General features: G+C 41.3%; 2 long non-coding RNA genes across 11 annotated transcripts in view; one reads left to right on the top strand and one right to left on the bottom strand.

Moving 5' to 3' along the window:
• LOC110967283 (uncharacterized) overlaps positions 1-22,599 on the bottom strand; it is a 340,473-nt gene that overhangs the window by 109,472 nt on the left and 208,402 nt on the right. For all 10 annotated transcript variants that reach the window (XR_007938883.1, XR_007938876.1, XR_007938881.1 and 7 more), the window contains exon 6: positions 13,810-13,865. This is a non-coding gene — a long non-coding RNA (uncharacterized LOC110967283). The remainder of the gene's footprint in view (positions 1-13,809; positions 13,866-22,599) is intronic.
• Positions 690-22,158, top strand: LOC127531785 (uncharacterized). The gene is made up of 3 exons (XR_007938886.1): positions 690-1,152; positions 12,582-12,734; positions 18,015-22,158. It is a non-coding gene; the product is annotated as an uncharacterized LOC127531785 (long non-coding RNA).

Genomic DNA, 22,599 nt, shown 5'->3' with positions numbered 1-22,599 from the left:
TTCAGTTGTAAAGTGTATTACTTGCTTGACGTACATCAATGCTAATGGCAGTGAAAGTTTTTTCTGTAAAATTTAACAACGTGTCCGAGTTTCTGTGAAATCCACAAAATAACAACAGTTTTCACTAAGATATGACTTGGAGCAACTAGCAGAGCTTCTTTTTTGGCTATAAATTGGACAAACTGACCATTTTGCACTCTGAAAACAGCCGTAGCTAGAAAATAACCAAAGCTAATGTTTGCCACTCGATGAAAATGGAGACTGGAGGTGAAATTAGCGCCGTCTCCTTCACATTAAAGCCACAACAGTCGAAGTGAAGACACTAGAAAATCCACTGTGAGCTTCTCCGGTGGGACAGAGTGTGTTATTAAAGTAGAAACATCAACATAATATAGATAGGTATCGCCTTCAGATCGAACATAATCCCTGCTGAGGCTCTGAGCCCAGATACTGAGAGTTATCTCACCAGGAAAATATCCCTGTTTACTAAAGTGGCTGAACAGTGTAAACCTAATTACTCTGAACTAGGTCAGAAATGTGCTACTGAGTAAAGAGTAATCAAACTGAATATTTAATGCAGCACACTACAGCATCCCCTCCTGGAAACTGCACACCGTCTATGTGTCTCTACCTCTGTTTGTTAATCAGATCACCTGGTCTGGTTGTGATAAAGAAGCAGTGAGGAGGAGTTTTCTATTAATAGATGAGGAGACTTGTGGCCTGCAGATGACAGGAAGAGAGGCCTGTCATGAGGAATGCCTTTGTTATTTTCCATCCAGGGAGGAAATGAATTTCTTGTGATTTTTTTCAGAAACTCTGCCCGCGGGCGGCAAGCAGAGACAGGAGAGTCCGTTGATGATGTGATGATGAGCGCTTTTTCCCCTCAAAGAGGCTGGACGAGGTTCTTTTTAAAGGAGGGTTTTTTGGGTAGAGTGAGCGAGCTTCAGTGTGGGAGGCCTCTTCACCACGTCCAAGAACGCATTGTGTCGTCATTTGAAGTCGCTGTTGGAGGGCGATGAAGAACTCCCATCGGCTCGCTTTGAACGCGTCCCTCGATGCAACAACTTCTCCGTGGTGGAAGCCATCTTTGAAGCGTGCCGCCAAAAAGCCTGAATGTATGTTGGCGTTGGGCTGCAGTGGAAGCTAAAAAAGGTAAAACAGCAGCATTTGTTGACGTGGCCTTTTTAGATTCTGCCCTTCTAGTAAACTATTGTTCCTTGACACTCGCGGCTTTAATTGGTGTTGAGCTCTCTCAGGGTGGGGCTGTTCACACCGGAATTACAAAGTCCATTACCATGATAATAAAATGTGTCCACTCTGTAAAGAGACCATGTGGTCTATGAAAGGACGGCCAGTTCCGCCAGCTCTTATTGGTGTAGTCTGGTTTGGCTGCGGCTCCCCTTGTTCTTGGAACCGGTATCAAATGGCACATGAACACTATAATCGGAGCAATTTTCCAAACATCTTCAACTTCCACCGCACAGAAACGGATCCAGGAGTGCGGCAACAAAACCGGGCCTTATGTCAACTTCTGATTCCAAAACGTTAATGATCTAGATCAAAAGGAGCTTCAGAGACGACTCGCTTTTGTGTTTTCCGAGTCCCTTTCAAACGCTGCCTTTGAAGCTTGAATACATGCCCAGAAAATGGTTTGATTAAACAGGTATGTGGGATGGTTAAACATATTGAAGACACTAATTACTACTGAACGCTCTGTGGTGTGGGGCGCTGGATGAGGATGTGGAGGAAAGGCCGCTGGGCTCAGGCAGAAAGTCCTTTTTCAACGCGAGCACATCCAACAAACACAATCTAGATTATTTCACATGAAATTAATGTTGTTTGCCTTATTTCCACAGTGGACAGGGAGACATTTCTGCCTCTGTGCAGGAGGGAGCCCCATCCAGCAGTTAGAGGATGAAGGGTGGGTTAAAATATAGTCAACGCTTAAATTAAAGCATCTTTGTTGTTTTTCAAAACTTGAAATATAACAAAGTGTTACAGTAGCAGTCTGAGCAACTTTCTGAAACATTTTGAACCCTTTGTTGTTGCTTCTGTCACATTTTTCCTCACTGTCGGTTCATTTTTCACTGCAACATAAAGTCCTGCACCTCCATGGGAACAGAATGACGACTAGAGGGAGAGAGAATTCAGGAACATCTAAAATGCAGCACGATGAGGTAAAATGCCAAAAATTATTTAAAAATCAATGAAGAAAGGAGAACTTATTAATTATTTCAAGAACTGAAAAAAGCTAGAATCAACACGTAAAGCATTTTCCCCACAGGTGTGACCAATACTGGATCAAAAGATGGTGACTCTACATGTTGTAGTTTACTTTTTACATTTGTAATTTATTTCCATGCTCTGTGAAAACACTGCCTGCAGTTCAACTGAAACTCCTCTGAATTTTTGTCATGTGCCTGTAGGCTGCAGCTGAGTCATTAATGGCTTCATGGTTGCACCAAGTAGTAGAGAATTTTAATCCTTTTACAGAGTCAGGTTATTGCAAAAGGTTTATTTTGGGTGATTTTTTAAGAAACAGTTTCAACTATTACAAGTCTAAGCTTAGATTTGACGCTTCTGTGTTTGACGCAATCTTGTGCTGAAAGGAACTACCAATGGGTGAATCTGCATCTACAAATTAATGATCAACAATTAATGACATAAAAAGATGCATACTTTTGTGTTGCACATTTTTGCCCTCAAATTTGGCAAAAAAATAAGATGATTGAGCTCTAAAGTTGGGCTGAATTTCAGACGCTAATGTTTATTGGACTAAATTCGCCCTCGGTTTTGCCTGTCAGACTACAAAAGGTTGCTCTGACCTCCATAACATGAGGTTTGTCCTGCCTGGTGGAACTTTTGGGCATCAATCGCCACCTTACAAATAACTAGACTTGATAATATCGTCCTGCAAAAACAGACTTCTGTCAGATAAGGCAACACTTTGGCTTTACGCAGACCGCTCATGTTTACTGTCAAACCTCCTGAAGGCTTATTCTGATCCAGGAAGCTCCCTGGTGTGAGATACCATAAACATGAGCACATCCAGAACATGGCATTCACATAGTGGATGCGGTTGCAACCAAACCTACACTCACGAGGCCTCTGACCTTTGCAGCAGTGTTTGTACACTAACCATGATGAGTGCCTTGAGAGTTAAAGTTGTTTCAGCACGAGGTGTTTACAGTGTGTGTTGACCTCCCATACAGGCTCTACATGAGTAATTACATTAAAAGACTACACATGGATGCACAGATGTGTAATTATTCATCGTTTGGAGCCATTTTGATCTGAATAAATCATAGGTGAGTCCCCTCCTCTGACTCCCCTTGGCATTTGACTTTGGTTTAGGTCCCTCTTCGCACGATTTCTCCGCTGTGATGTGGACCGAGAACACTTTTGACACATTTCTCGAAACACACTTCTAATTTGTCCCCCAGGCGCTGGTTATGACGCGAGCTGACACTGAGGTCTGACAACATGACTTCTTTCCTCCTCTGGCCAAAGCTGCCGCGAAGCTGCAGCCTCCGCCCGCCTCCAGAGCGGAGGATCGGGGTGTCTTACGACTGAGCCGCTCCCCTCCCCTTTTGGGACATCGGTTCGAATTAACGCCACTGCCGTCTGACTCTTAAGGCATCGCCGCTGACAGCTGCAGCGCTCAAACACACCAGGTGCTTCTGTCTGCGCCGAGGTGCCCATGACACCTACCTGTTTTTTAGCCCTCGACCTGTCAAGGGAGCCAGATTTAATTAACGTAATGATCAAAGCAGGAAAAGCAAGTTTAGCCCTGAGGTAGCAATCCCAGTGAGCCGCGCTTGCTAATTATTTAGCATTAAGGTAGACGGCGCTTATGCATACATGACTACTTCAAAGATTTGATTGGGGTTTGGTTCGTTGCAACAGCAAAGTGCCCCGAGCAGCCGGTGGTGACATCAAAACATCAGTGTGGATAAATCTGCTGGTGTAAAGCATCTCGCTCTCAGCCACCAGGTAACCTTTCTTTATCCTCTCTGACAGCGCCTGTTCACAACAAACATCAGCTGTGTGAATGTAAATGAAGGGACGTGGGGGCAAGTTCAGGATGTGATGACGAGGGAGATGAAAGTTTTATTTTCGGGCGCCGGGAGGAGGACAGGCTGAGCACCCTGACCGAGGTTTAAGGTGACTACGAGGGACGGCATGCTGCTGCCACGGCTCAGCTGAGCCCCTGTCAGGGCAGAATATAGAAAATAATAATAACAAAACCACATAAATTAACAGTTGCAGAACCCAGGTGGTTACAGGCAATAATCTGATTTCCTTCCATTTATTTCTGAAGCCTTTAGTATATTTTGATTACATGTCTGCATCATCAACCTAATGTTGGTTCGGTGTCACTACAACCACGTATAGTAGCTCTATTTGCAAATCATCCAATTATTAAATGTAATTTGATGGAGAAACTCAAGTTACATGGTCAAGCAAACCTCAAAACCTTCTTCTAGCCACTTTGAATTACAGTAAAGAACCTTAAATTTCTAAAGACATGAGAGATTTTACGTGGTTTACATATGCTTGTATAAAAATTTGGTACAAAAATAATGCTTTAGAATCCAAAAACTAAACATTTGATGCCTGAAAGCAGATATAACAATCAATGAGAGGGACCATTTTCTATGTTTCAATCCAATAATTCAAAGTTAAGACATCTAGAACATGTCTGATGTTTTTAATTTTATATTTAAAAATTGCCAAAATTACACCATTTTAAAACTAGAAGCTGTAAAAACAGTAAGAATCCTACAGTCGTTGAATGAATCACGCGTGACATGTAATTTGTGGGAAAAATTACCCAAATTAAAGCAAAAAAAACAACAACAACATTTCATCAGAAGCACTTGATTCTACATGCCTAATCCATTAATTCTCCAACAATAAACCATTTGCACCAGATTCTGTGAAGTTGTTTGCAAAAATCCAACAACTACTCGACTGAACTGCAGGCAGTGTTTACACAAGGCCACAAGGAACAAGTATGGAAACAAATTAGAGAGACTGAGAGGGAAATGAAACACGATGGATCAATAAAACAAATGCAGCATGGCTCAAAAGCAGTGACCAGAGAAGCAAGTTGTTGGACGATACATTCAGCATGGTGAAATGTGAATAAATAGTGAAATATCTATAGAAAGTACAGTCACCATTGTATTTCCCAGTAATGGTAACATCTGTGGGCAAAGCCAAACCCAAATCCTCTCAAAAACCTTGAATTATAGTCAAGAGGATGAAACTTCCAAAGATATTGACTGTTTAAGAGTGAATTTAGTTTAAATAAGTCTAAAAGTGATGCTTTCGGAGCCAGAAATTAAACATTTGACACTTTAAAACAAGCGCCACAGTTGGAGAGATGGGCAAATCCATTGAGCTCTCTCAGTCAACTCACGGCAAACTAAATTGGAAAACATTTTCTAAATTTCCCAAATCCAATTGTAAGATACTGAAAGAACGTGTGAAATCTTAATTTATATATTAATCTGATGAGCAGAACAGAATACAATAGAAATTGCAGCCTCTTTTATGAACCTGATGAAGGATTTCCATCAAAAACACAACTCGAAGACATTTTTAGGGGAGCATTTGGCCTCCAGCTGTTCTTTCCTGCCGCTTCAACACAAAAGAAACATCAATTTAGTTGTTCTTGTTGAACTGCTGCAGAAAAATTAATTGACTCTCATTCAGATTAAGCAATTCTTCCTCTATTTCACTTTGTGTGTGGCTTGATTAGACAGAAAACTTTGCTCTAAATCAAGCAGAATGGACATTAGCAGCGCCCAATCAACACGCTGCATGCCAGCAACCACCGTTTTTTTGTAATTGCCAGCATAAATTGTTTCTTTCCAAGAATGTTTCAATGAAAAATTCAACAATTCTCCTTGTAATTTTGGACAATATCACTCTCAATTTGCATAAAACAAATTGTTCATTGTAGTTGGAGTGCCAGCTATGTGATGGTGGTGCAATCCCAGTGGTTGCCAGCAGATTTTAATGTCTTGAAAAAGTCTTGGATTATTTAACGCTGTGCAGTTTGTGGCACTTTTTCCTCGTCCAGCATTGTTCCCAGGTCTGAATAGACTCTCGTGGATTCCTTGAGAGCGATGTTGCGCTCACATTACGGCAATTACTTATGCTAACTTGCTTCCACTCAATGGGCGGTCAGGTGTCTGTTTTTGCCTCAGGAGTGCGGTCTGGTTTTGCTCGCATAAGATCCAGTCAGGGGATAATTGGAAAAGCCCCTTCTGCCTGCAAGACATCCTCTGTGAAGATTCATATTTCATCCGAGCGGAGACAAGTTCCTTGAATCTGACCATGTGCCTGCCTGCGAATCTTCAGCCAGAGCTGGAAGACAAAAGGCTGTTTTTCTAGCTGTTTATCGGGGCTCCCGTTGAGGTAACGAGACCGACGTGGAAGAGCAGATTTCAAACAACTGAAGGAGCCATTCTGCACGAAAAGCCAAGTGTAATTGTGAGTTAAATGAATTCCGAGTTTGTAGTCCTGCTGGATGAGTAAAAGCAGGCCTTCGGCGGGTCTTTCCCTCCGGTGTACAATGTGAATAGACAAGAAAAGAACAGCCTTCCGACTGACACACAGGGCTCTCATTGAATCATGTGAACTAAGACGGGGGGAATTTTCTGATAGCCCCCATTTCTGTGCACAGACGTTGAGACAAAAGACTTCACTGTCTGCTGCCGTGGAGCTGCGACTTACCTCCAGGCACTGCCAAATTAAAAAAAAAAAATAGAAAAAAAAGAAAAAGAGGAAGGAGAAAGAAACGACCTCCCGGTTATGGGACCTGAGCAGTTGCCCATTGTTCCAGTTAAAATGAAAATCCCAGCTCCTCTGTTGGGGCCCCTGGTAACCTGTTCGGCAGCAGCTGGTGGCCACCTGTGGAGCAAGTCAAATTAGGGAAGGATTCCTACTGTTTCTGTTTATTGTCTGCAGGTTTTTGTGTGTGGTATTGTGCTTTGGTCCTGTGCGGCGGTGGTGGAGGTCGGCCGGCCGGGCTGCCGGCGGGACGACCAGTGGCTCCCTGGAGGCTTTTGTTTTGTCTCTCAAATCACCAGGTTTTCCTTTTTCCGTGTGTCGGATTGCTGATTGTTGCTCACAGAGGACAAATAAAGCACAAGACTTTTCCTTCTTCAAATATGCAACCCAGAAAGGTCCCTGAACCTTCCTTCCATGGACAACACATCTCCTCTCCTGCATGCCTATCTTTAAATCTGACAAAGAGCAAATGACAAAAAATGGAGATGAGTTGTGACCTCTGTCCATTTTCCCTCAAATTATCCAATTTGGCCTTTATGAGCTCCCAGTGCCTGGAAGCCTCGAATTCCTCTTAGCATCCGAACAAGAGATGCTCTTGTTTGCTGCTGCAACAGAGATAGAAAACAGATATTAATCATCGTTTGGACACACCGACGGGGGGGAAAAAAAAAAAAATCACTTATGGGTCACAGTATTGCTAAACTGCAAAACACGGTGGCTCTTTGTGTCCGTTTCCCGTTCCCAGGAATGCGGACTCGTCTTATGACTCGAGGTGGGGTTGGGGAGGTGAATGACATCACCGGTTGCGCTCACATTTGAATTCTGACACAGTGGCACCTTGTGTTTCTCGTTCGAACCCCCCACCTCCTCGCCATCTCCTCTCTGAAGCCGGGATTGTGCTCGGCTCTGCCTTTTCTTCCACCCTCAAAGAATACCTCCTTTTCTCTCGGTCCTCTTAAGCAGCTGCCTGCGTATGAAGTGGGGAAAATGACACTCCATCTCATGATGAATGGTACTTGACCCCTGCAACCCTTTCCTGTGGGGCTCCCATTTACATAAGCCAGGAGATCTCACACTTGTTTACAACCGGAGGTAGAAAAAAAGCGTGACGTGGATGCTCGACGCCACTAAGGTGCCGCAAATGAAGATTAAATATTTGTTGATCAACCTCAGCTGCAAATTGGACAACCTTTTCTGATGCTTCTTAGCTCTCGCCTCCTGGTTTGACACACATCCGCAGTGGTGGGGTTGCCTCGCTGAGAGCCCTTTTGTTACATGATTAATTACTCCGAGCAACAGTTATGGCGGGATTAACAATTAGCTAGACCTGTCAAACAGTCAGTCTAAGATGGCAGACTAATTGAGCGGCTGGTTGGCCATTGTGTCCCAGTATAAGGCCAAGGAAGTGGGGATGGTTCGCAAGCCTTTCATCTCTTTTACAGGCCTAATACCATGGCAGAAAAGGGCCCGCTATCAGGAATGGCGAGCTGGGGTAATTTTTCATGAATATTCATATGCCTCCTCTATCCACAGTGAACTTTACAAAGTTACCTTCATGGTGCATGTTCTGAAAGTCTGCAGTTCTGCTACAGAGGGTGTCTGCACGCTGCAAAAAGTCGCACACGCTGCAAAAAGTCGCACACGCTGCAAAAAATGTACAGACGTTCAGAGAAGCTTTTGAACTGGAAATCAACCCTTTACTGTCCTTTACTTGAACCTAAAACAGCAAGCTTGTCGTAAAGTGCCCACAGAGCTGCTAGTATTTCATTTATTTCACTTGATTTGAGAAAAATCTTGTTCAAATGTAGCAAAAAAAATTACATCTTATAGCAATTTAGCCTAGCTTTTAGGTTTAGAACTGAAAATCCCCCTTGTGTCGTTTTCTTGAACCTAAAGCACCAATCTTGTCTTAAATTTTCCAGTCTTATTTCTAGAAAATGGACATAGAACTGTTAGTATTTGACAGTTTAACTTGACTGAAGAAAAATCAGATGCAAAGCCTGTAAAAAAAAAAAAAAAACATTAAAAAAATGTACATCTTACAGTCATTACACGCAGCATTTAGCCTCATAACTAAAAAATCACAGTTGTGTCCTTTCTTAAAACTGCAATCTAGTTTGTAGAATTTCTGTCTAAATTTCAGAAAATACCTGGAACAATGCTTATTTTTGAGGGGTTTTACTAGTGTTATGAAAAATCTGGTTTGCACACTGTAAAAAAATATGTACAGCAAAACATATTCATTTGATGCAGTTATGTAGCCTAGCTTTAAGGCTGAGAACTTGAACGCAAAGTAGCAATCTTGTCTTACGTTTTCCACCCTCATCTCTAATAAAGGCTAATATGAAAGAGAAATCAGGTTTGATTGTTGAATAAGCATTCAATATTGCGTAATTTTGGTGACACAAAAGCTCTGAAAATTCAGATTTTGAATCTCGAGCAAGAATGAATCATTGTGATGTATCTTCACTCTACCAAAGACAAAAAGCAAAGGAAAAAAAAAATCTCCAGCTCAGTCCAACAAAGAAAAAACAACCCAAAAGTTTCTTCTGAGCCAACATTTGATGAGAGGGAGGAAGAAAAAAAAAAAAGAGAAACCTGCAAGGCCACACAACTGAAGTAGCTTCCTCAAAGAGTTTTTATCCCCGGTGTCCATGGGAAGAACCCCAGCGGAACAGCTGCAACGGCAAGCCATGGCTCCTCATGAAAGGTTTTGCCTGGAGGCGGGGAGGCGAACGACTTGATCGTGAAGAAAGTCAATTGTTCCCCCGCTGAAAGGCAAAAAGCCCAGGAGGAGCTGCACCATGGTGTGTGGGACATATCAAAATATTTGACAGACTTCAGCATTATGAAAAACCTTTTTTTTTTTTTGGAGAGGTTTTGTTTTTCCACCCACCGCCGACCCGTCACACTCCCATCAGGGCCCCCGACTGGCCCGTGTCATTGTTTGGGCCCTGAGAGTTCAAAGCGGGCCCTTTAGGAGTCGCTCAGTGTGCGCTGACACCATGTAATGAAATTAGCAGTTGTTGCTAAACAGGTTTCAATCAAAGAGTCCGAGCCAAGACCTATTGCCCACTGTTCATGAATCACCTCTTTCACTGACTTATGGCAGACAGTCTGGGACATTGTTGCTGCTTTCATGGACCCATCATTCAGCCAGGTAGTCCCACCGAGAGTAAAAAAAACGCTCGCTCTAAAGGAGACCTGGCTGAGAGTGCAGCGACGGCAACAAACAATGTGCGATAATGGGCACAAAAAGCCAGTGTCTCGCGAGTCAACTGCTTTAATTAAAGGGTCACTCCACCCCAACTGCACAGAAAAAAAAAAACAAAAAACATTTTCTCACCTTCTACTAGTGACGTCCAGCCATAAAGATAAAGAAGTTTAGCAGAGAAATAGAGGTGAGAATGCAACAAGTCTGTCATCTTCAATGTGAGTAGTTTGGCAGCAAATCAACAATGTAAGAATCAGCTGTAAGACGAAGGTTCCACAGATTTTGATTGGCAAAAAAAAATAAATGTTTTGTGTAAGTCTATGCTGAGAATCCCTGAATTAAAAACAAAGACCAGCAGAGAAAAGGTTTAAATTGAATTGAATCAATTTAGTCTGTTTATCAAGGTGCACAGGTATTCATTTTGATGCTAACACAACTATGAAAAACGCACAAATCAGAGTGGAAAAATGAATCATCTCACCTTGATACACTTCAAATAAGTATAACTTTGACATGCATAGAGGTCGACCAAGTTGGAGAAGGTTATGGTTCAAACGTGCTAGTCTGGATCGGCTATTATCGGACATAAAGGAGGAAGTTTGTGGATGTCATTCGACCGCAAAGACCATCTTAGAAGGGCAACCAGCGGCTGAAACCTCCACCGAAAGAGGTCTGTGGGTGTAGATGGAGGTGGTGGTGGACTAGCGTGCTTTGACATATTTGCAAAATGCCACAGAAACAATGGAGGACGAAGGAGCTCAATTATTAAAAGGTTTGATAAGTTCATTCATGCAACTAGAGTCGCAACGATTATTCCATCAATCTGTTAATCAGCTCTTACCTTAATTGGCAACTGTTCTGATAATCGGTCAACCGGATCACCGAATTTTTCCAGCTCCTGGTATCTTTTCTCCTCTATGACAGTAAACTGAATATCTTTGGGTTATGGATAACTTGAGGACATTTTTAACCATTTTCCGACATACAGAGACCAAAAAACTAAGCAATTATTCCAGAAAATAATCATTAGCTTCAGTCCTACATGCTATCCAACTTTGTTTTCATTATGTGCTTCCATAGCAGTTTACATCTGGGTTAAATTTTAAGCTAAATTTTTCAAAAATAAAACGCATTCCCGAACATTAAAAAAAAAGTATATTTTTAGTTATTCTGATGATCATTTTGAAACTGAATCGAGCAAGTTTTTTTTTTTTTGTGTGGTACAACTTATCTAAAAACTTTTATTTTTTTTTACATTTTTGTAACCAAATGTTTGATATTAAATGAACTCTGTGTTTTATTTTATATTATGGTGAAATGTACTGTAGTTACGTATGGCTCAGAAAATATCACTAGCAGTCTATTTTTTTGTTAATGTTATCTCAACGACGGTACTTATCATGACGTCTTCATTTTCTATTTTTTTTTCATAATTCAACTTCTCCATAATGAGAGACTATTTGATCTTCTTGTCTGATAGCGTAGATTCAGAATCAATGACACAATGAGAAATAAGTGTGAAATTTCAGGATTTTTACTTTCACAGTTCTTGACATTGTCATATAAAAGCTGTGTCAAATTTCATCGTGCTGAAAATGGGTCAATGGGAAATTTTCTCAAAAACGATCTCAGAAAGTATCTTATATATCAAACAATCTAAAATTCCACAGTATCCATGGTCAAGCAGAAGGCCCCTGATGATTCAAGATGGAATAACCGTTACGTCAAACTATCAAACATTTTTTTTGAACTACTATCTTCTTCTTGCGGTGTCAATAAACGATACACTTCACAACTGTCTCATCACCCACAACTATGAAATATTCACAAGGGCATTTCTTGCTTAACTGGAATCACCAAATCTGTAAATGAATGTCAGCACTGGCTGCATCAGCGTCATCAAACACTCTTACCTGGTTGCTTCTCTGCGCAGCAGGAAGCAGGAATTATCCTTTAATGCACAACACATGTACGACTGCTGCTGCATTAACAATGGCCTCGGCGCTGCTGCTTATCATGTGTGTGTGTGTGTGTGTGTGTGTGCAGCCTGTGATGCATGTGTTTACATGTGTGTATTCATGTGTCTGCATGATGCATGTGTTTATTTGCGTGTACGTGTGTGTTCTCGCCTGCAGGCCTGTCTCCTGAGCCCACGACACACACACACACACACACACACACACACACACACACACACACACACACACCTAAAACTGATGGCTTTGAATCACTGGCAACCCCGCTGCTAATTTATTTGCGCTGAGCATTATGGGAATTAATGTACCTGACATTCAATGACAACAGCCGGCGCTTTGTGGCCCTTTTTACATTTCAACACATTCCTGCCGTACACACAGCTGCCTATTGAAAAACGTCCATCTTCCCACCTAGCTGAAAAGGAAAAAGCACACAGCGGAGCACACACTCGGCAGGCTCTGAACCTCTAGGTGCAGGAGGCTGTTAGCGGTGGCTGATGATAGTAGCAAAACATTAACATAATAATTAGTGTCTTGTAATTGTTTCATTAAAACCAGTTGTTCCATTTCTCCTCTTGTTCTCCCAGAAGACGCGAGACGGAGTTTGGACGTCAGCCAAAGGGAGGGTCGGTCCACGTTTGTACCAAGATGTTTGCCTGCTCGCCGGGAAACCGGGGAGGCTGTCGGCGGCGGTGGCAGGCGGCGGCCACAGCGGCCATATGTGGAGGCAAAACAAACACGTGAGCAAGCGACGGGCACCTCGGGCCTTGCAAAAACTCTCAATCAGATGCTAAAAAACCCAGCTCTTTTCTGGCTTTCTTGTGATCTCGCTTGTCAAAAATAAAAAGCATGTGTTGCATGAGGCTCCTCAATAATGAACTAAATCCTGTACATTATGTCAGCCGTGCTAAAAGGTCACATAGCATAATCGCATTGGAGGCTTGGCAGTTCATTTAGAGCTGCAAATGCACACACAAGCACTCATGCATATACAGCGGCCGCCTGGCTGTGAAGTGCACTCACTCACTCACACACACACACACACACACACACACACACACACACACACACACACACACACACACACACACACACACACACACACACACACACACACACACACACACACACACACACACACACACACACACACTCAAGACGAGAGTCGACCCTCATTAGCATTTTAAAGAAGAATTCCACTCGTTTACCGTTTAGTACCTGCCAGGCGGCATTTGTGAACGCGATCGACTCTTCCTAAAGCCACCGACTGACGAAGTGAAACCTGTGATGCCATTAACATTTAAATTATAAAGCTGCTTCCACAGTGTGTGCGTGTGTGACAGAGCGATTCTGTAGCCAGACAAAGGCAGACTGAGTTGTATTTTACATGTATAAATATATAAAGTGGCGCCTGTAGTCACATTATACGCTCCTGTCAGGTTAGCATTGAGGCAGAAGGTTGAGATTTTACATCACACTGACAACAATAATTTCACATTTTCCTCAATTTTGCACCACTTATGCAAGTTTTTTTCAAGGTATCAGTCACATACAACAAAAAACATCTCATACTTGGTCCTGAATTGTGGAATATTTCCACCTTTACGCTGAACACAGGTCAGTTTGAGAAGCAGTATGAGGCAGACGCTAAAGACGATGCACCCGAAACAGGATTTTGGAAAAGGATGAAAGTTTAGAAGATGAGTGACTGATAGGATTTGAATATGATTTAAATGAGTAAATGCTAAATGGATGCCCAAAATGGTTCTATATTCTTCTTGCATGTGGAAGAAAGAGAAATCCCATCAATCTTACCTGAAGTAGGAGCTTCACCATCTGTCCCAGTGATTTTTAAGCTGCCATCACATGACCTGAGCATGGAAGTAAATGAGAAAAAAAGCTTGATAAAACTACTATTTTTACAGGTAAAGTAAGAGCTTTAACCCCTTAAGCTTCAGTGTACTGCTGGCGGTACACCTACTAATTTGCATAGGAATTTCAAGAATGTCCGACGGCTGCAAACACGATTATACAAACACTATACACCGATGGAAAGCTTAGATTCTCATGAATCCGCCGGTATAAACCACTTTCAGATGCGATTACCACAGCGGGTGAGAAAAACACATTTGTCCGACAAAAACAAATATTCATCCATCCGTTCTCTATACACGGCTTCAACGCACACAGCGCGACTCACATTTCCGGGTTTATTATTACACACAAAAAAAAAGATTCCACAAAAAACAGCCATAATCCAACCTTTTACATCCAGATGACACAAGCCAGTAAACTATTTTATCCAAAACATGTCCTGAAGTCGGTATAAAATCCCCGAATCGGTCATTTTCAAGGAAATGCACCTCGCGATGCCCGTCCAATATTCCCCGTATTTTTCGTAATTTTTTATATTTAAAAATAGAATATTAGCGATTTTTTGTACTGAAAACGGCTGGAATTGACTGAAGCTTAAAGGGTTAATGCATTTCTGGAATCTGTGGAATCATTTTAATCATTTAAAGCTGCTTTTAATACAGGCAGTACTAAAAGGCTCATTTTTCACTGCAATGTAAAGTCCTGTACCTCTATGGAAACAGAACAACCATGACTACAAGCAGAACAAACTTGGAAATGGCTTATTTGCAGCATGACACAGTTAGAATGCCATAAATTACAAAAAAGAAAAAGCAGAAGTTGAATTTGTTTGACTATTTGTTTTGCAGAAACACCTCAATTTGACATCTACGACCTTTTTCCAAGTGCCCACAGATGTTTCAAGTACTGGAAAAAAGGACCTTCACATATTTTAGATATTTTACTATCTATACCTTTACAATACTCCAACAACTTGCTCCTCTGTATACCATTTTTGAAGCATGTTGCTTTTATTTTATTCATCTGATCCCTTGTATTTTCCTGTTAATGTATCCAATCCGTTTCCACACTCCTCTCTATTCTGTGTGAACACTGCCTGCAGGTCAGCCGAGCAGTTGCAGGATGTTTTTGTCACATGATTATTGGTCACAGTTGAGAAACTCATGAGTATAGCACATCTTGTTGGGGTTTTTTTGGTGAATTTTTTAATTAGACATCTATAATATTGTGATTTAAATGGAATGTCGCAGTTTTAAACTCAGATTGGACACATTTTCCTGCTGAAAAGTTAAGAATCCAAATATTCTTTTTGTTGTTTCAGTGCAATTTTTTTTTTTATTTCAACAATAAAATTTGTTTTAAACTTGCTGTTTTGAAAAATAAAGCATAAAACAGTGCTAGGAGGATTCAATTTGTGCTGAATATTGTTAGATTATTCAATATACTCACATGCACTGTAACAAAATGAGGTAACACGAAAGCATAATTCTAGTTTTGCACAACTGAAGCCTATGATTTTCTATATATATAGTGTTTTAGGCAGGAATTCTATCAGTACCATCTCACTGACCAACTTAACAGCAGAGATGTGGGCATTTAGAGACACTGATACAAGGACAAAGCGTGACAGTAGAAGCATGAGAGGCCAAGCGCAGCAAACAGGTTGTAAATCATCCTCCAGGTCAGTCAAACAAAGAGAAAAACAAGCCGAACAGTAAAATATGACCCAAACTGTGGGTTATAAACATGTATCATGGTTTACACACACAGACTTCCTGCCTCAGCTTTCCACGGTTGAACGAACACACAAAAAGAGATTATGAAATTGTAGGTCTATTTACAACCTGTGGGATCGTGTGACTCAAGTCGAGTTTTAATAAACACTCAGAACTTCATAACCTGCCAGCTGGCTTAAAGGGCATATATTCATTAGAAATTGGAGGCAGAAACTTTAAAAACAGAAAAATAAATTTGGTTTTCAAACAGTCAAGTTATGTATAATTTGTTACACATGGTTTTGTCAAGAAAAATAACCTTCAATTTCGATTTGTTTCAATTTGGTTGAACTGACACTAACAGCTAACAATACGTTATTTGTAGGAATTATAAATTAGTAATTCTTTATCTGATAATATAAAATGGCACATTTTGTCTTGGTCAGGCACTGATACTGTATACTCCGTTTAACAAAACACGTGCTGGCTGGATGTCATTAAGCACCACAGAAGTCTTTGTCATGGTGCCCCTTTACTAGCTAAACCCTCACAATGCTCCTTGCTTACCAACTCTGACCACTAGGCCTCCTCTGATGGATAAATTAAATAAAAAAATTAACTGTTGTGAAGCAGTTGGTGGCTCCAGCTTCAAAATGTAAACATTCCCTTCTGAAAAATTGTAGGTTTTCACCTTTCAAATGCAGTTTTCTATTGTTGTTACCGATTCAATTTATCATGCAGTATATTGGGGCCACCGATAAAGCGTCAGTTAGGATTCATTATTACATTTTCCAAATGTTTCCAGTCTTGTCTATCGATTTGTAAGATGACATTTGATATCTGAAATTTGAACCCAGAGCCATGGGTGTAGCAACATCATGCCAACATGTATAGAAATGCAACGTAGATTTCACGGTTTCGAATCCGCTGGAACCAACATCTTTCACCCGCTTTGATAGAAACACAGTTACACAAGAAGCGCACAAACAGCTCCACACCAAATTGTGTTTCCATTTTCCCGCAGTGTTTTTGTGCCAGATGACCTAACAAACGCTGCTGTTGTAGGTCTGCAGCTGCGTGCTCTCCACTCCATCTCTCAGCACAGCAATACAGTGGGAGGCAATAAGAGGCATACGTCTCATTGGCCAAATCTGTGTGTGTTTCAATATGTGTGTGTGTGTGTGTGTGTGTGACAGGCTGTGTGACACCACCAGATAGTTAGATACCACCGCCGGGGATTTGACATTTAGTGTTTTTTGACAAACTTCTGACGACCGTCTCCCGCAGATCATTATCAAAGCATTTCTGTCTGTATAATCAAGATGAATGCTCCCGAACACAACCATGATCATTCTGTGGAGGAGCGACTCTCCAACAAGGGAGGGGGGCTGCTGGGAGGGTTTCAGTTAGAAAGGGGCGGTGGGCCTGCATCACTTGGGTGTGCTTAACACATACATTTCCATTTTCCCAAAGACAGATTTGTTGGCAGCTCCGATATAAAGCGACACCCCGGCGCTGACAATGTTTCTGTCAACTTATTGAATCTCCGACAGAAAAAAAAAGGGGGGGGGGGGGGGGGCAATCTTGGAGGCAGAGTGCAATCTAAAACATTGATAAATAAATACGGGAGATATGAATATGTTTGTTTGTTTGTTTGTTTGTGCTGGGTGTCGATTTAATCCCCGCTCGCCTTAGAAATCTCCCCAAAGACTGATTGGTGTCGCGCACTGCAATTAACTCCGCGAGCACCGTCTATAAATCAACTTCCTGAACTCGCCGTGGAGGAGATGATGTTTTTGAAATTAGCACCATCCGCCACCGCTGCTGCCGCTCGTACCGCTGGGGGAGGAACAGGGGGGATGAGAGCGAGCGAGGGAAGGGCTGATATTCAAAATAACGGCCCCTCTAATATGTGATATTCAGAAAGCACGCAGAAACAAGTTTCAGAAAATCACGTTCATTCTTCAGCGCGCCGCGGGGAGGAGAAAACGCTCATTTTCTTGACGTTTCGAGTGGCGAGTGCGCTTTTTTATTTTAACTGATCGCCCGTTTGGTTGCAATTGAAGCATCGGCGCCTCCCTCATATTCGCCTCCTGCGCCTCCACGGCATTATGAGCCATGAGTCGCTGTCACCGCCGTCAGAAAGGGGAGCATTTAGGTCAATTATCATTCTATTCAGAATCGCGCTCGACTACTTAGATTAAGAAAAACACTTATTTGCTCACATGGTCCGAGCAGAGTAATATTTCTCTGACTGCGGCTAGCGTATCAAGAGAATGCTTTATTGCTTTACTTATTCATGTTTCATTTGCAATTCCTTGTGTGAGTGCTGCAAATATATACAGCACGTGTGTGTTTGTGCATTCCCCCCTTTTGCAAGTGCAGCTGATAACGCTAATCCTGTTTACTTCCCTTTTCCTCTCTCCTCAGTATTTCAAATATACCTTACGCCTTTTCTCGACTTCAAGGCGTATCCGCGGAGGAGAGCGCGGCCCCTGCCCCGGTGATCCGGCACACACATGCCAGAACAAAGGGAGTCCCCCCATATTCGATTCCCTCTCTGAATATGTAAAACACAGCAGCAGCAGAGGAAGCAGCAGAGAAGTCAGCGCTGAGAAATTACCAGAACTATCTGGGCCATTGACAGGCCTCCCCTGTGGTCAAATGGGCTGAGGTTGTGTTTGGTGAGCTCTCCATAGATAACCAGCAGGGAGGAGCGAGCTTCGCCAATCGGGCGTGGGGAATTCGGACGATTGTTACCCTTAAAGGCTTTTATTATGTTAAAGGAGTAGTATGAGTATTTTACAGCCTTAAAATGACTCATTTTACCCACTTGAAAGATGCTTCACCTACTCAGATTTCAAGCTTTACAAACTCCTGAAACCTTGGAAAGACTTCCAACCGCCAACATTAATATCCAGGTGTCTTTCTGTTGTGACTTCTTCTTTCCATTGACGATTAATGTGTCAGCTGTTTTCTCAGTTAATAACTTAGATGTCATTCACATTCAAATGGCCATTGCAATTTTGCAACTAATTTTTCCTTTTTTTTTATTTTTTATGTATTTTTGCAACATTTCACTCAAGGTTGCAAAGGTTAGTACATCTACCAAAGAAGTCACATTTCAAGTAAACAGTTGGTGGTTCTTGTTCTTTAAAATGTGACAAAATGCTGCTTTGAAATTATAATGTACATTTCTTTACTTTTCTAGAGTGTTTCCTACACAACACTGGGAAGTCCTGACCAGCCATAAAGGGTCAGTTGACCTAAATTCTGACTGTTTATGATAAACAACACAATCTGTTGCCAGGAAGGTCTGGGGCTTATCCACCCAATGTCGCAGAGCCTTCACTCATAATTTTATTTTTTTTAAATTCTGAAACAACATACATATCTAAACATGAAAACCAAATTTCACACTTCTGTATTCTGCATAAGAACCTTGAGATATACTGGTTTGCTATATTTGATTTGATGTTGCTGTGATGATGTTAGAACTGATCTTTTCATGACTACAAATACATTATTAGGAGAAATATTCTGATTGGTGTCTGTAAGAATCTAAGTCAGATCCTTCGTTTAAATCTGACTTGATGTAAATTTTAGTAATTTACTTAATATGTGAGGCTATAGCAATTAGAAATTAAAGGAACAAAAAGAGTCACTTTCTATACGATCATACAATGATTTTGATCTTGTCTGTATCGTTGACTACCATTAAGCCTCATAGAAGATTGTGTCATGGTGCCCCTTTGCTCACTAAACCCCCCCACAATGCTCTGGAAATGTTCGCCTTCTAACTGGTTGGTATTAGTGAAAACCTAAGCCCCATCCTTTGTTTACGTCTGACCTGTTGTAAATTTAAGTAATTTACCTAACATGTGGGCCTACATCAATTAGTAATAATTTATTTATTTTTTTATTGGTCATATACTGATTTTGACCTTGTCTGTATTGTTGACTACCATTAAGCCTCATAGAAGACTTTGTCATGGTGCCCCTTTGCTAGCTAAACCTCCCCACAATGCTCTGGAAACAGTAAGAGCCTCCACCTGGTGGTAAAATCAGACACAGCTCATCTGCAACACTTGAAATGTGAAATATGTAGAAAAATGGTATTTGGTGTCAGGCGATACAACATTTTTAAAAGACTCAGATTTGACTGGGGCAAAAACATCCCTAATTATTAGAAGCTTGGCTCCTAAAGGATTCTCAAAATCTTAACCTATCTGTATGACTTGTTTTGGGTGAACTAGCACTTAGTTTTCCATCATAGGCTAAATATGATAAAGTTTTTCTCTATTTTTTCTTTTAAATGCTTCACATTTAGAAGTTACCTTCTGCTTTACCAGAAAAATGAAACTATCTCTTTAAATAATGGTGCTGAAAGAACAAGACGTACAGTCACTGGGTAAAATGAGACATTATATTCAGCTGAATGTATGTCAGAAGGTTTCGATAATTCGTCCCTTTTAGGTGATGATATTTTGAACCATTTGTGATTCCCCTGACCCGTTGGCACTCACACGGCCCTTCTTGGCCCGACACCGGCGTCGGGGGAGATCCTGATTCACAGAAGCCATGGCTGCTCCTCAAACCCACCGGCAGATGCTCCCTCTCTCCAGCCTCGCCAGCCGGCAACATGCCTCCTCTGACATGCCTGTGTGTCTGTCTGCCCGACTCAGTCTGTCCATTCGTCCGTCCATCTGTCCGTCAAGCAGCAGAAGCCCGAAGCCTCGGTCATAAAAATGCACGCTGGTATTTAAAGCGGCGGCGAGGCATTTGTGGTCGTACAGAACGTACAGGATCCTAGAAGTAATGTCTAAAATTGGTGGGGAAATGGTTCATGGACGGCAATATGTTCCCATGAATCATTTATTGGGTGACGTGTTCCAGTGCCCACGTTGGCTGATGAATGATTGATGGCAACATGTTGCTGTTCAGAGCCCTTTCACTGTTTGAGTATTTTTAGACGACAAGATGAAAGTTTAGGTCAAATAGGAGCCTCTGTAGGTCAATGAATTTGAAAGCTGCCCTCATTCTTGTAGTGTATATGAATGGGCAACACAAACTACACATGACTTTGCAGTTCTACGGAGCGTTTTTGCAACCTTTAGCTCATTGCTTTGGTCACCTGGTCTACAACTTCGCTGTTTTCAGTTTCAACAGAGTCTCAAGCTCAGATGAAACCACTGTGATAAAAGTGTAACTGTTAAGCAAATTTGAGAAATGGTCCAACTTTTCCAACTATTAATAAACTTTCCAAAACTTCATTTCCGCAGCACCTTTTAAAATTGGACTTACAAGGTGCTTTATAAACATTAAAATACACAAAGCAATGATAAGCTGTGTAGCTTTGCCAGAAGGTGGCAGCAATGGCTTCATTACACATGCAGAAGAAGATGGAAACAAAACTACAAAATCATGAAGAAAAGGAAGAAGCAAATAAGAGTTTTGTTTATCAGTCATACAATACAATACAATACATCCTATCTCGAGGTAGCATAAAAAAATGTAAAAACTCTGGCAAAATTGCTGAAGTTTTTTCAAATTTTGTTGTTTCCATTAACTGTTTGTATTGCAGCACTTTTGCATGAACGTGCTAAAAAAATAAGTTACAGAAACGTGGTCAAACATAAATTTGAAGTGAATGGAAAACAACGATGTGAAAATTCAGTAACATGTCGAAAAAGTCAGAAACAACCTGAAGTGAGCATAAAAACTTTTTTGCAAAATGAAGGATGTTTCTTGTTATTTTTTTTTTTTAAATCTGCAGTTTCTATTTTTTTTCTATCAGAATAGTTTGAAAAGTGCATAAAGTATGTTACAGAAGCTAATGCTAGCGGCTAGCTGGTGCAAAAATAGAACTAAAACTGGAATTAAAGTAGCTAGTTTTATTTAATATATGGTAATTTATTGGAAGTTAAGGTAATCATTTATTGTCTTGAACATACTCTCCATGACTTTTGTTTTTTTCTTACTGTGAATTCTTTGATTTACACTGTCCAACTCATTATGTCATGCTCTGAGACATTATTAAAAAAACAATACTATATATAAGAACCAGAAAGTGTTTGGTAAAGACTTTTAAATGTGCTGTATGATTAAATACATTGACTTTAAGTTGGTACAGACAGTATTTCTTAACATCCCTTTATATTATTGTTGCATCTACAAATTACCTTTTTCAGGTAATTCTCACACTATCTTGTAAAATAAATACAAAAATCTTTCTGTATGTCCAGCAGACCTAGAATAAGCCACTGAAGATGTAGAAGATAACATAACAGTTGTCATACTATTAGTTTCAGGACATCTGGTCTTATCTATATTGTAGAAAACATTGTAAAATAATGAATTTAAAGTTTGTCAATCTTCTGCATCTTGATCTCTCATTAGCATCCTTAAAATGCCTCATTATGCTAAAGTCCTTCAACATAAGGGATTTTAGTGGTCCAGACCAACGACTGCTCAGCTCAGCATTTATAAATATTGTCACAGATTTTTACAAATGGGAAACTTTCTCCACAACACACACTTGTTAATGAATAAATCATACCGTTAATGGCTGGAAGTTTGTTTTTCTTATGTGTGTTTCTTTTCCCTCCTCGTGGCTGATGAACCCTGGAATGGGGCACCGGCCATCTGCGGTCTTATGTGTGTGTGTTGAGCTCTGGTCCAGAGTCCGCTGGGGAGACTCGGCTGCTGCCCCACTTTTCTCGCTCTCATGTCGGACCGGGACCATCTGACGGGGCTAAAGACCAGTGTCACATGTCTATATTTGGCCGCCGTCGCCGCCGCTGCCAGAGCTCAGCGCTGCAGTTGTTTTCCAAAATGCACGGGGCAATCGATGATAATGAGGAAGGACATTTTAATTAGGGCTGTCGCAACCTGGGGACGATATGCCGGCTCACTCGGCGGGGGGCACAGAGAGGCTGGGAGGGGGTCTGGTCACCATCACACCTCCTTCTGGGAGTTCGACTGGTGAAAGTCTCGCTGCATTTTTAGGGGAAAT

The sequence above is a fragment of the Acanthochromis polyacanthus genome, chromosome 22, assembly GCF_021347895.1.
Source record: "Acanthochromis polyacanthus isolate Apoly-LR-REF ecotype Palm Island chromosome 22, KAUST_Apoly_ChrSc, whole genome shotgun sequence".
Classification (NCBI taxonomy): domain Eukaryota; kingdom Metazoa; phylum Chordata; class Actinopteri; family Pomacentridae; genus Acanthochromis; species Acanthochromis polyacanthus.
The sequence above is the reverse complement of the archived record's forward strand: the minus strand, read 5'-3'. Positions and strand labels throughout refer to the sequence as shown.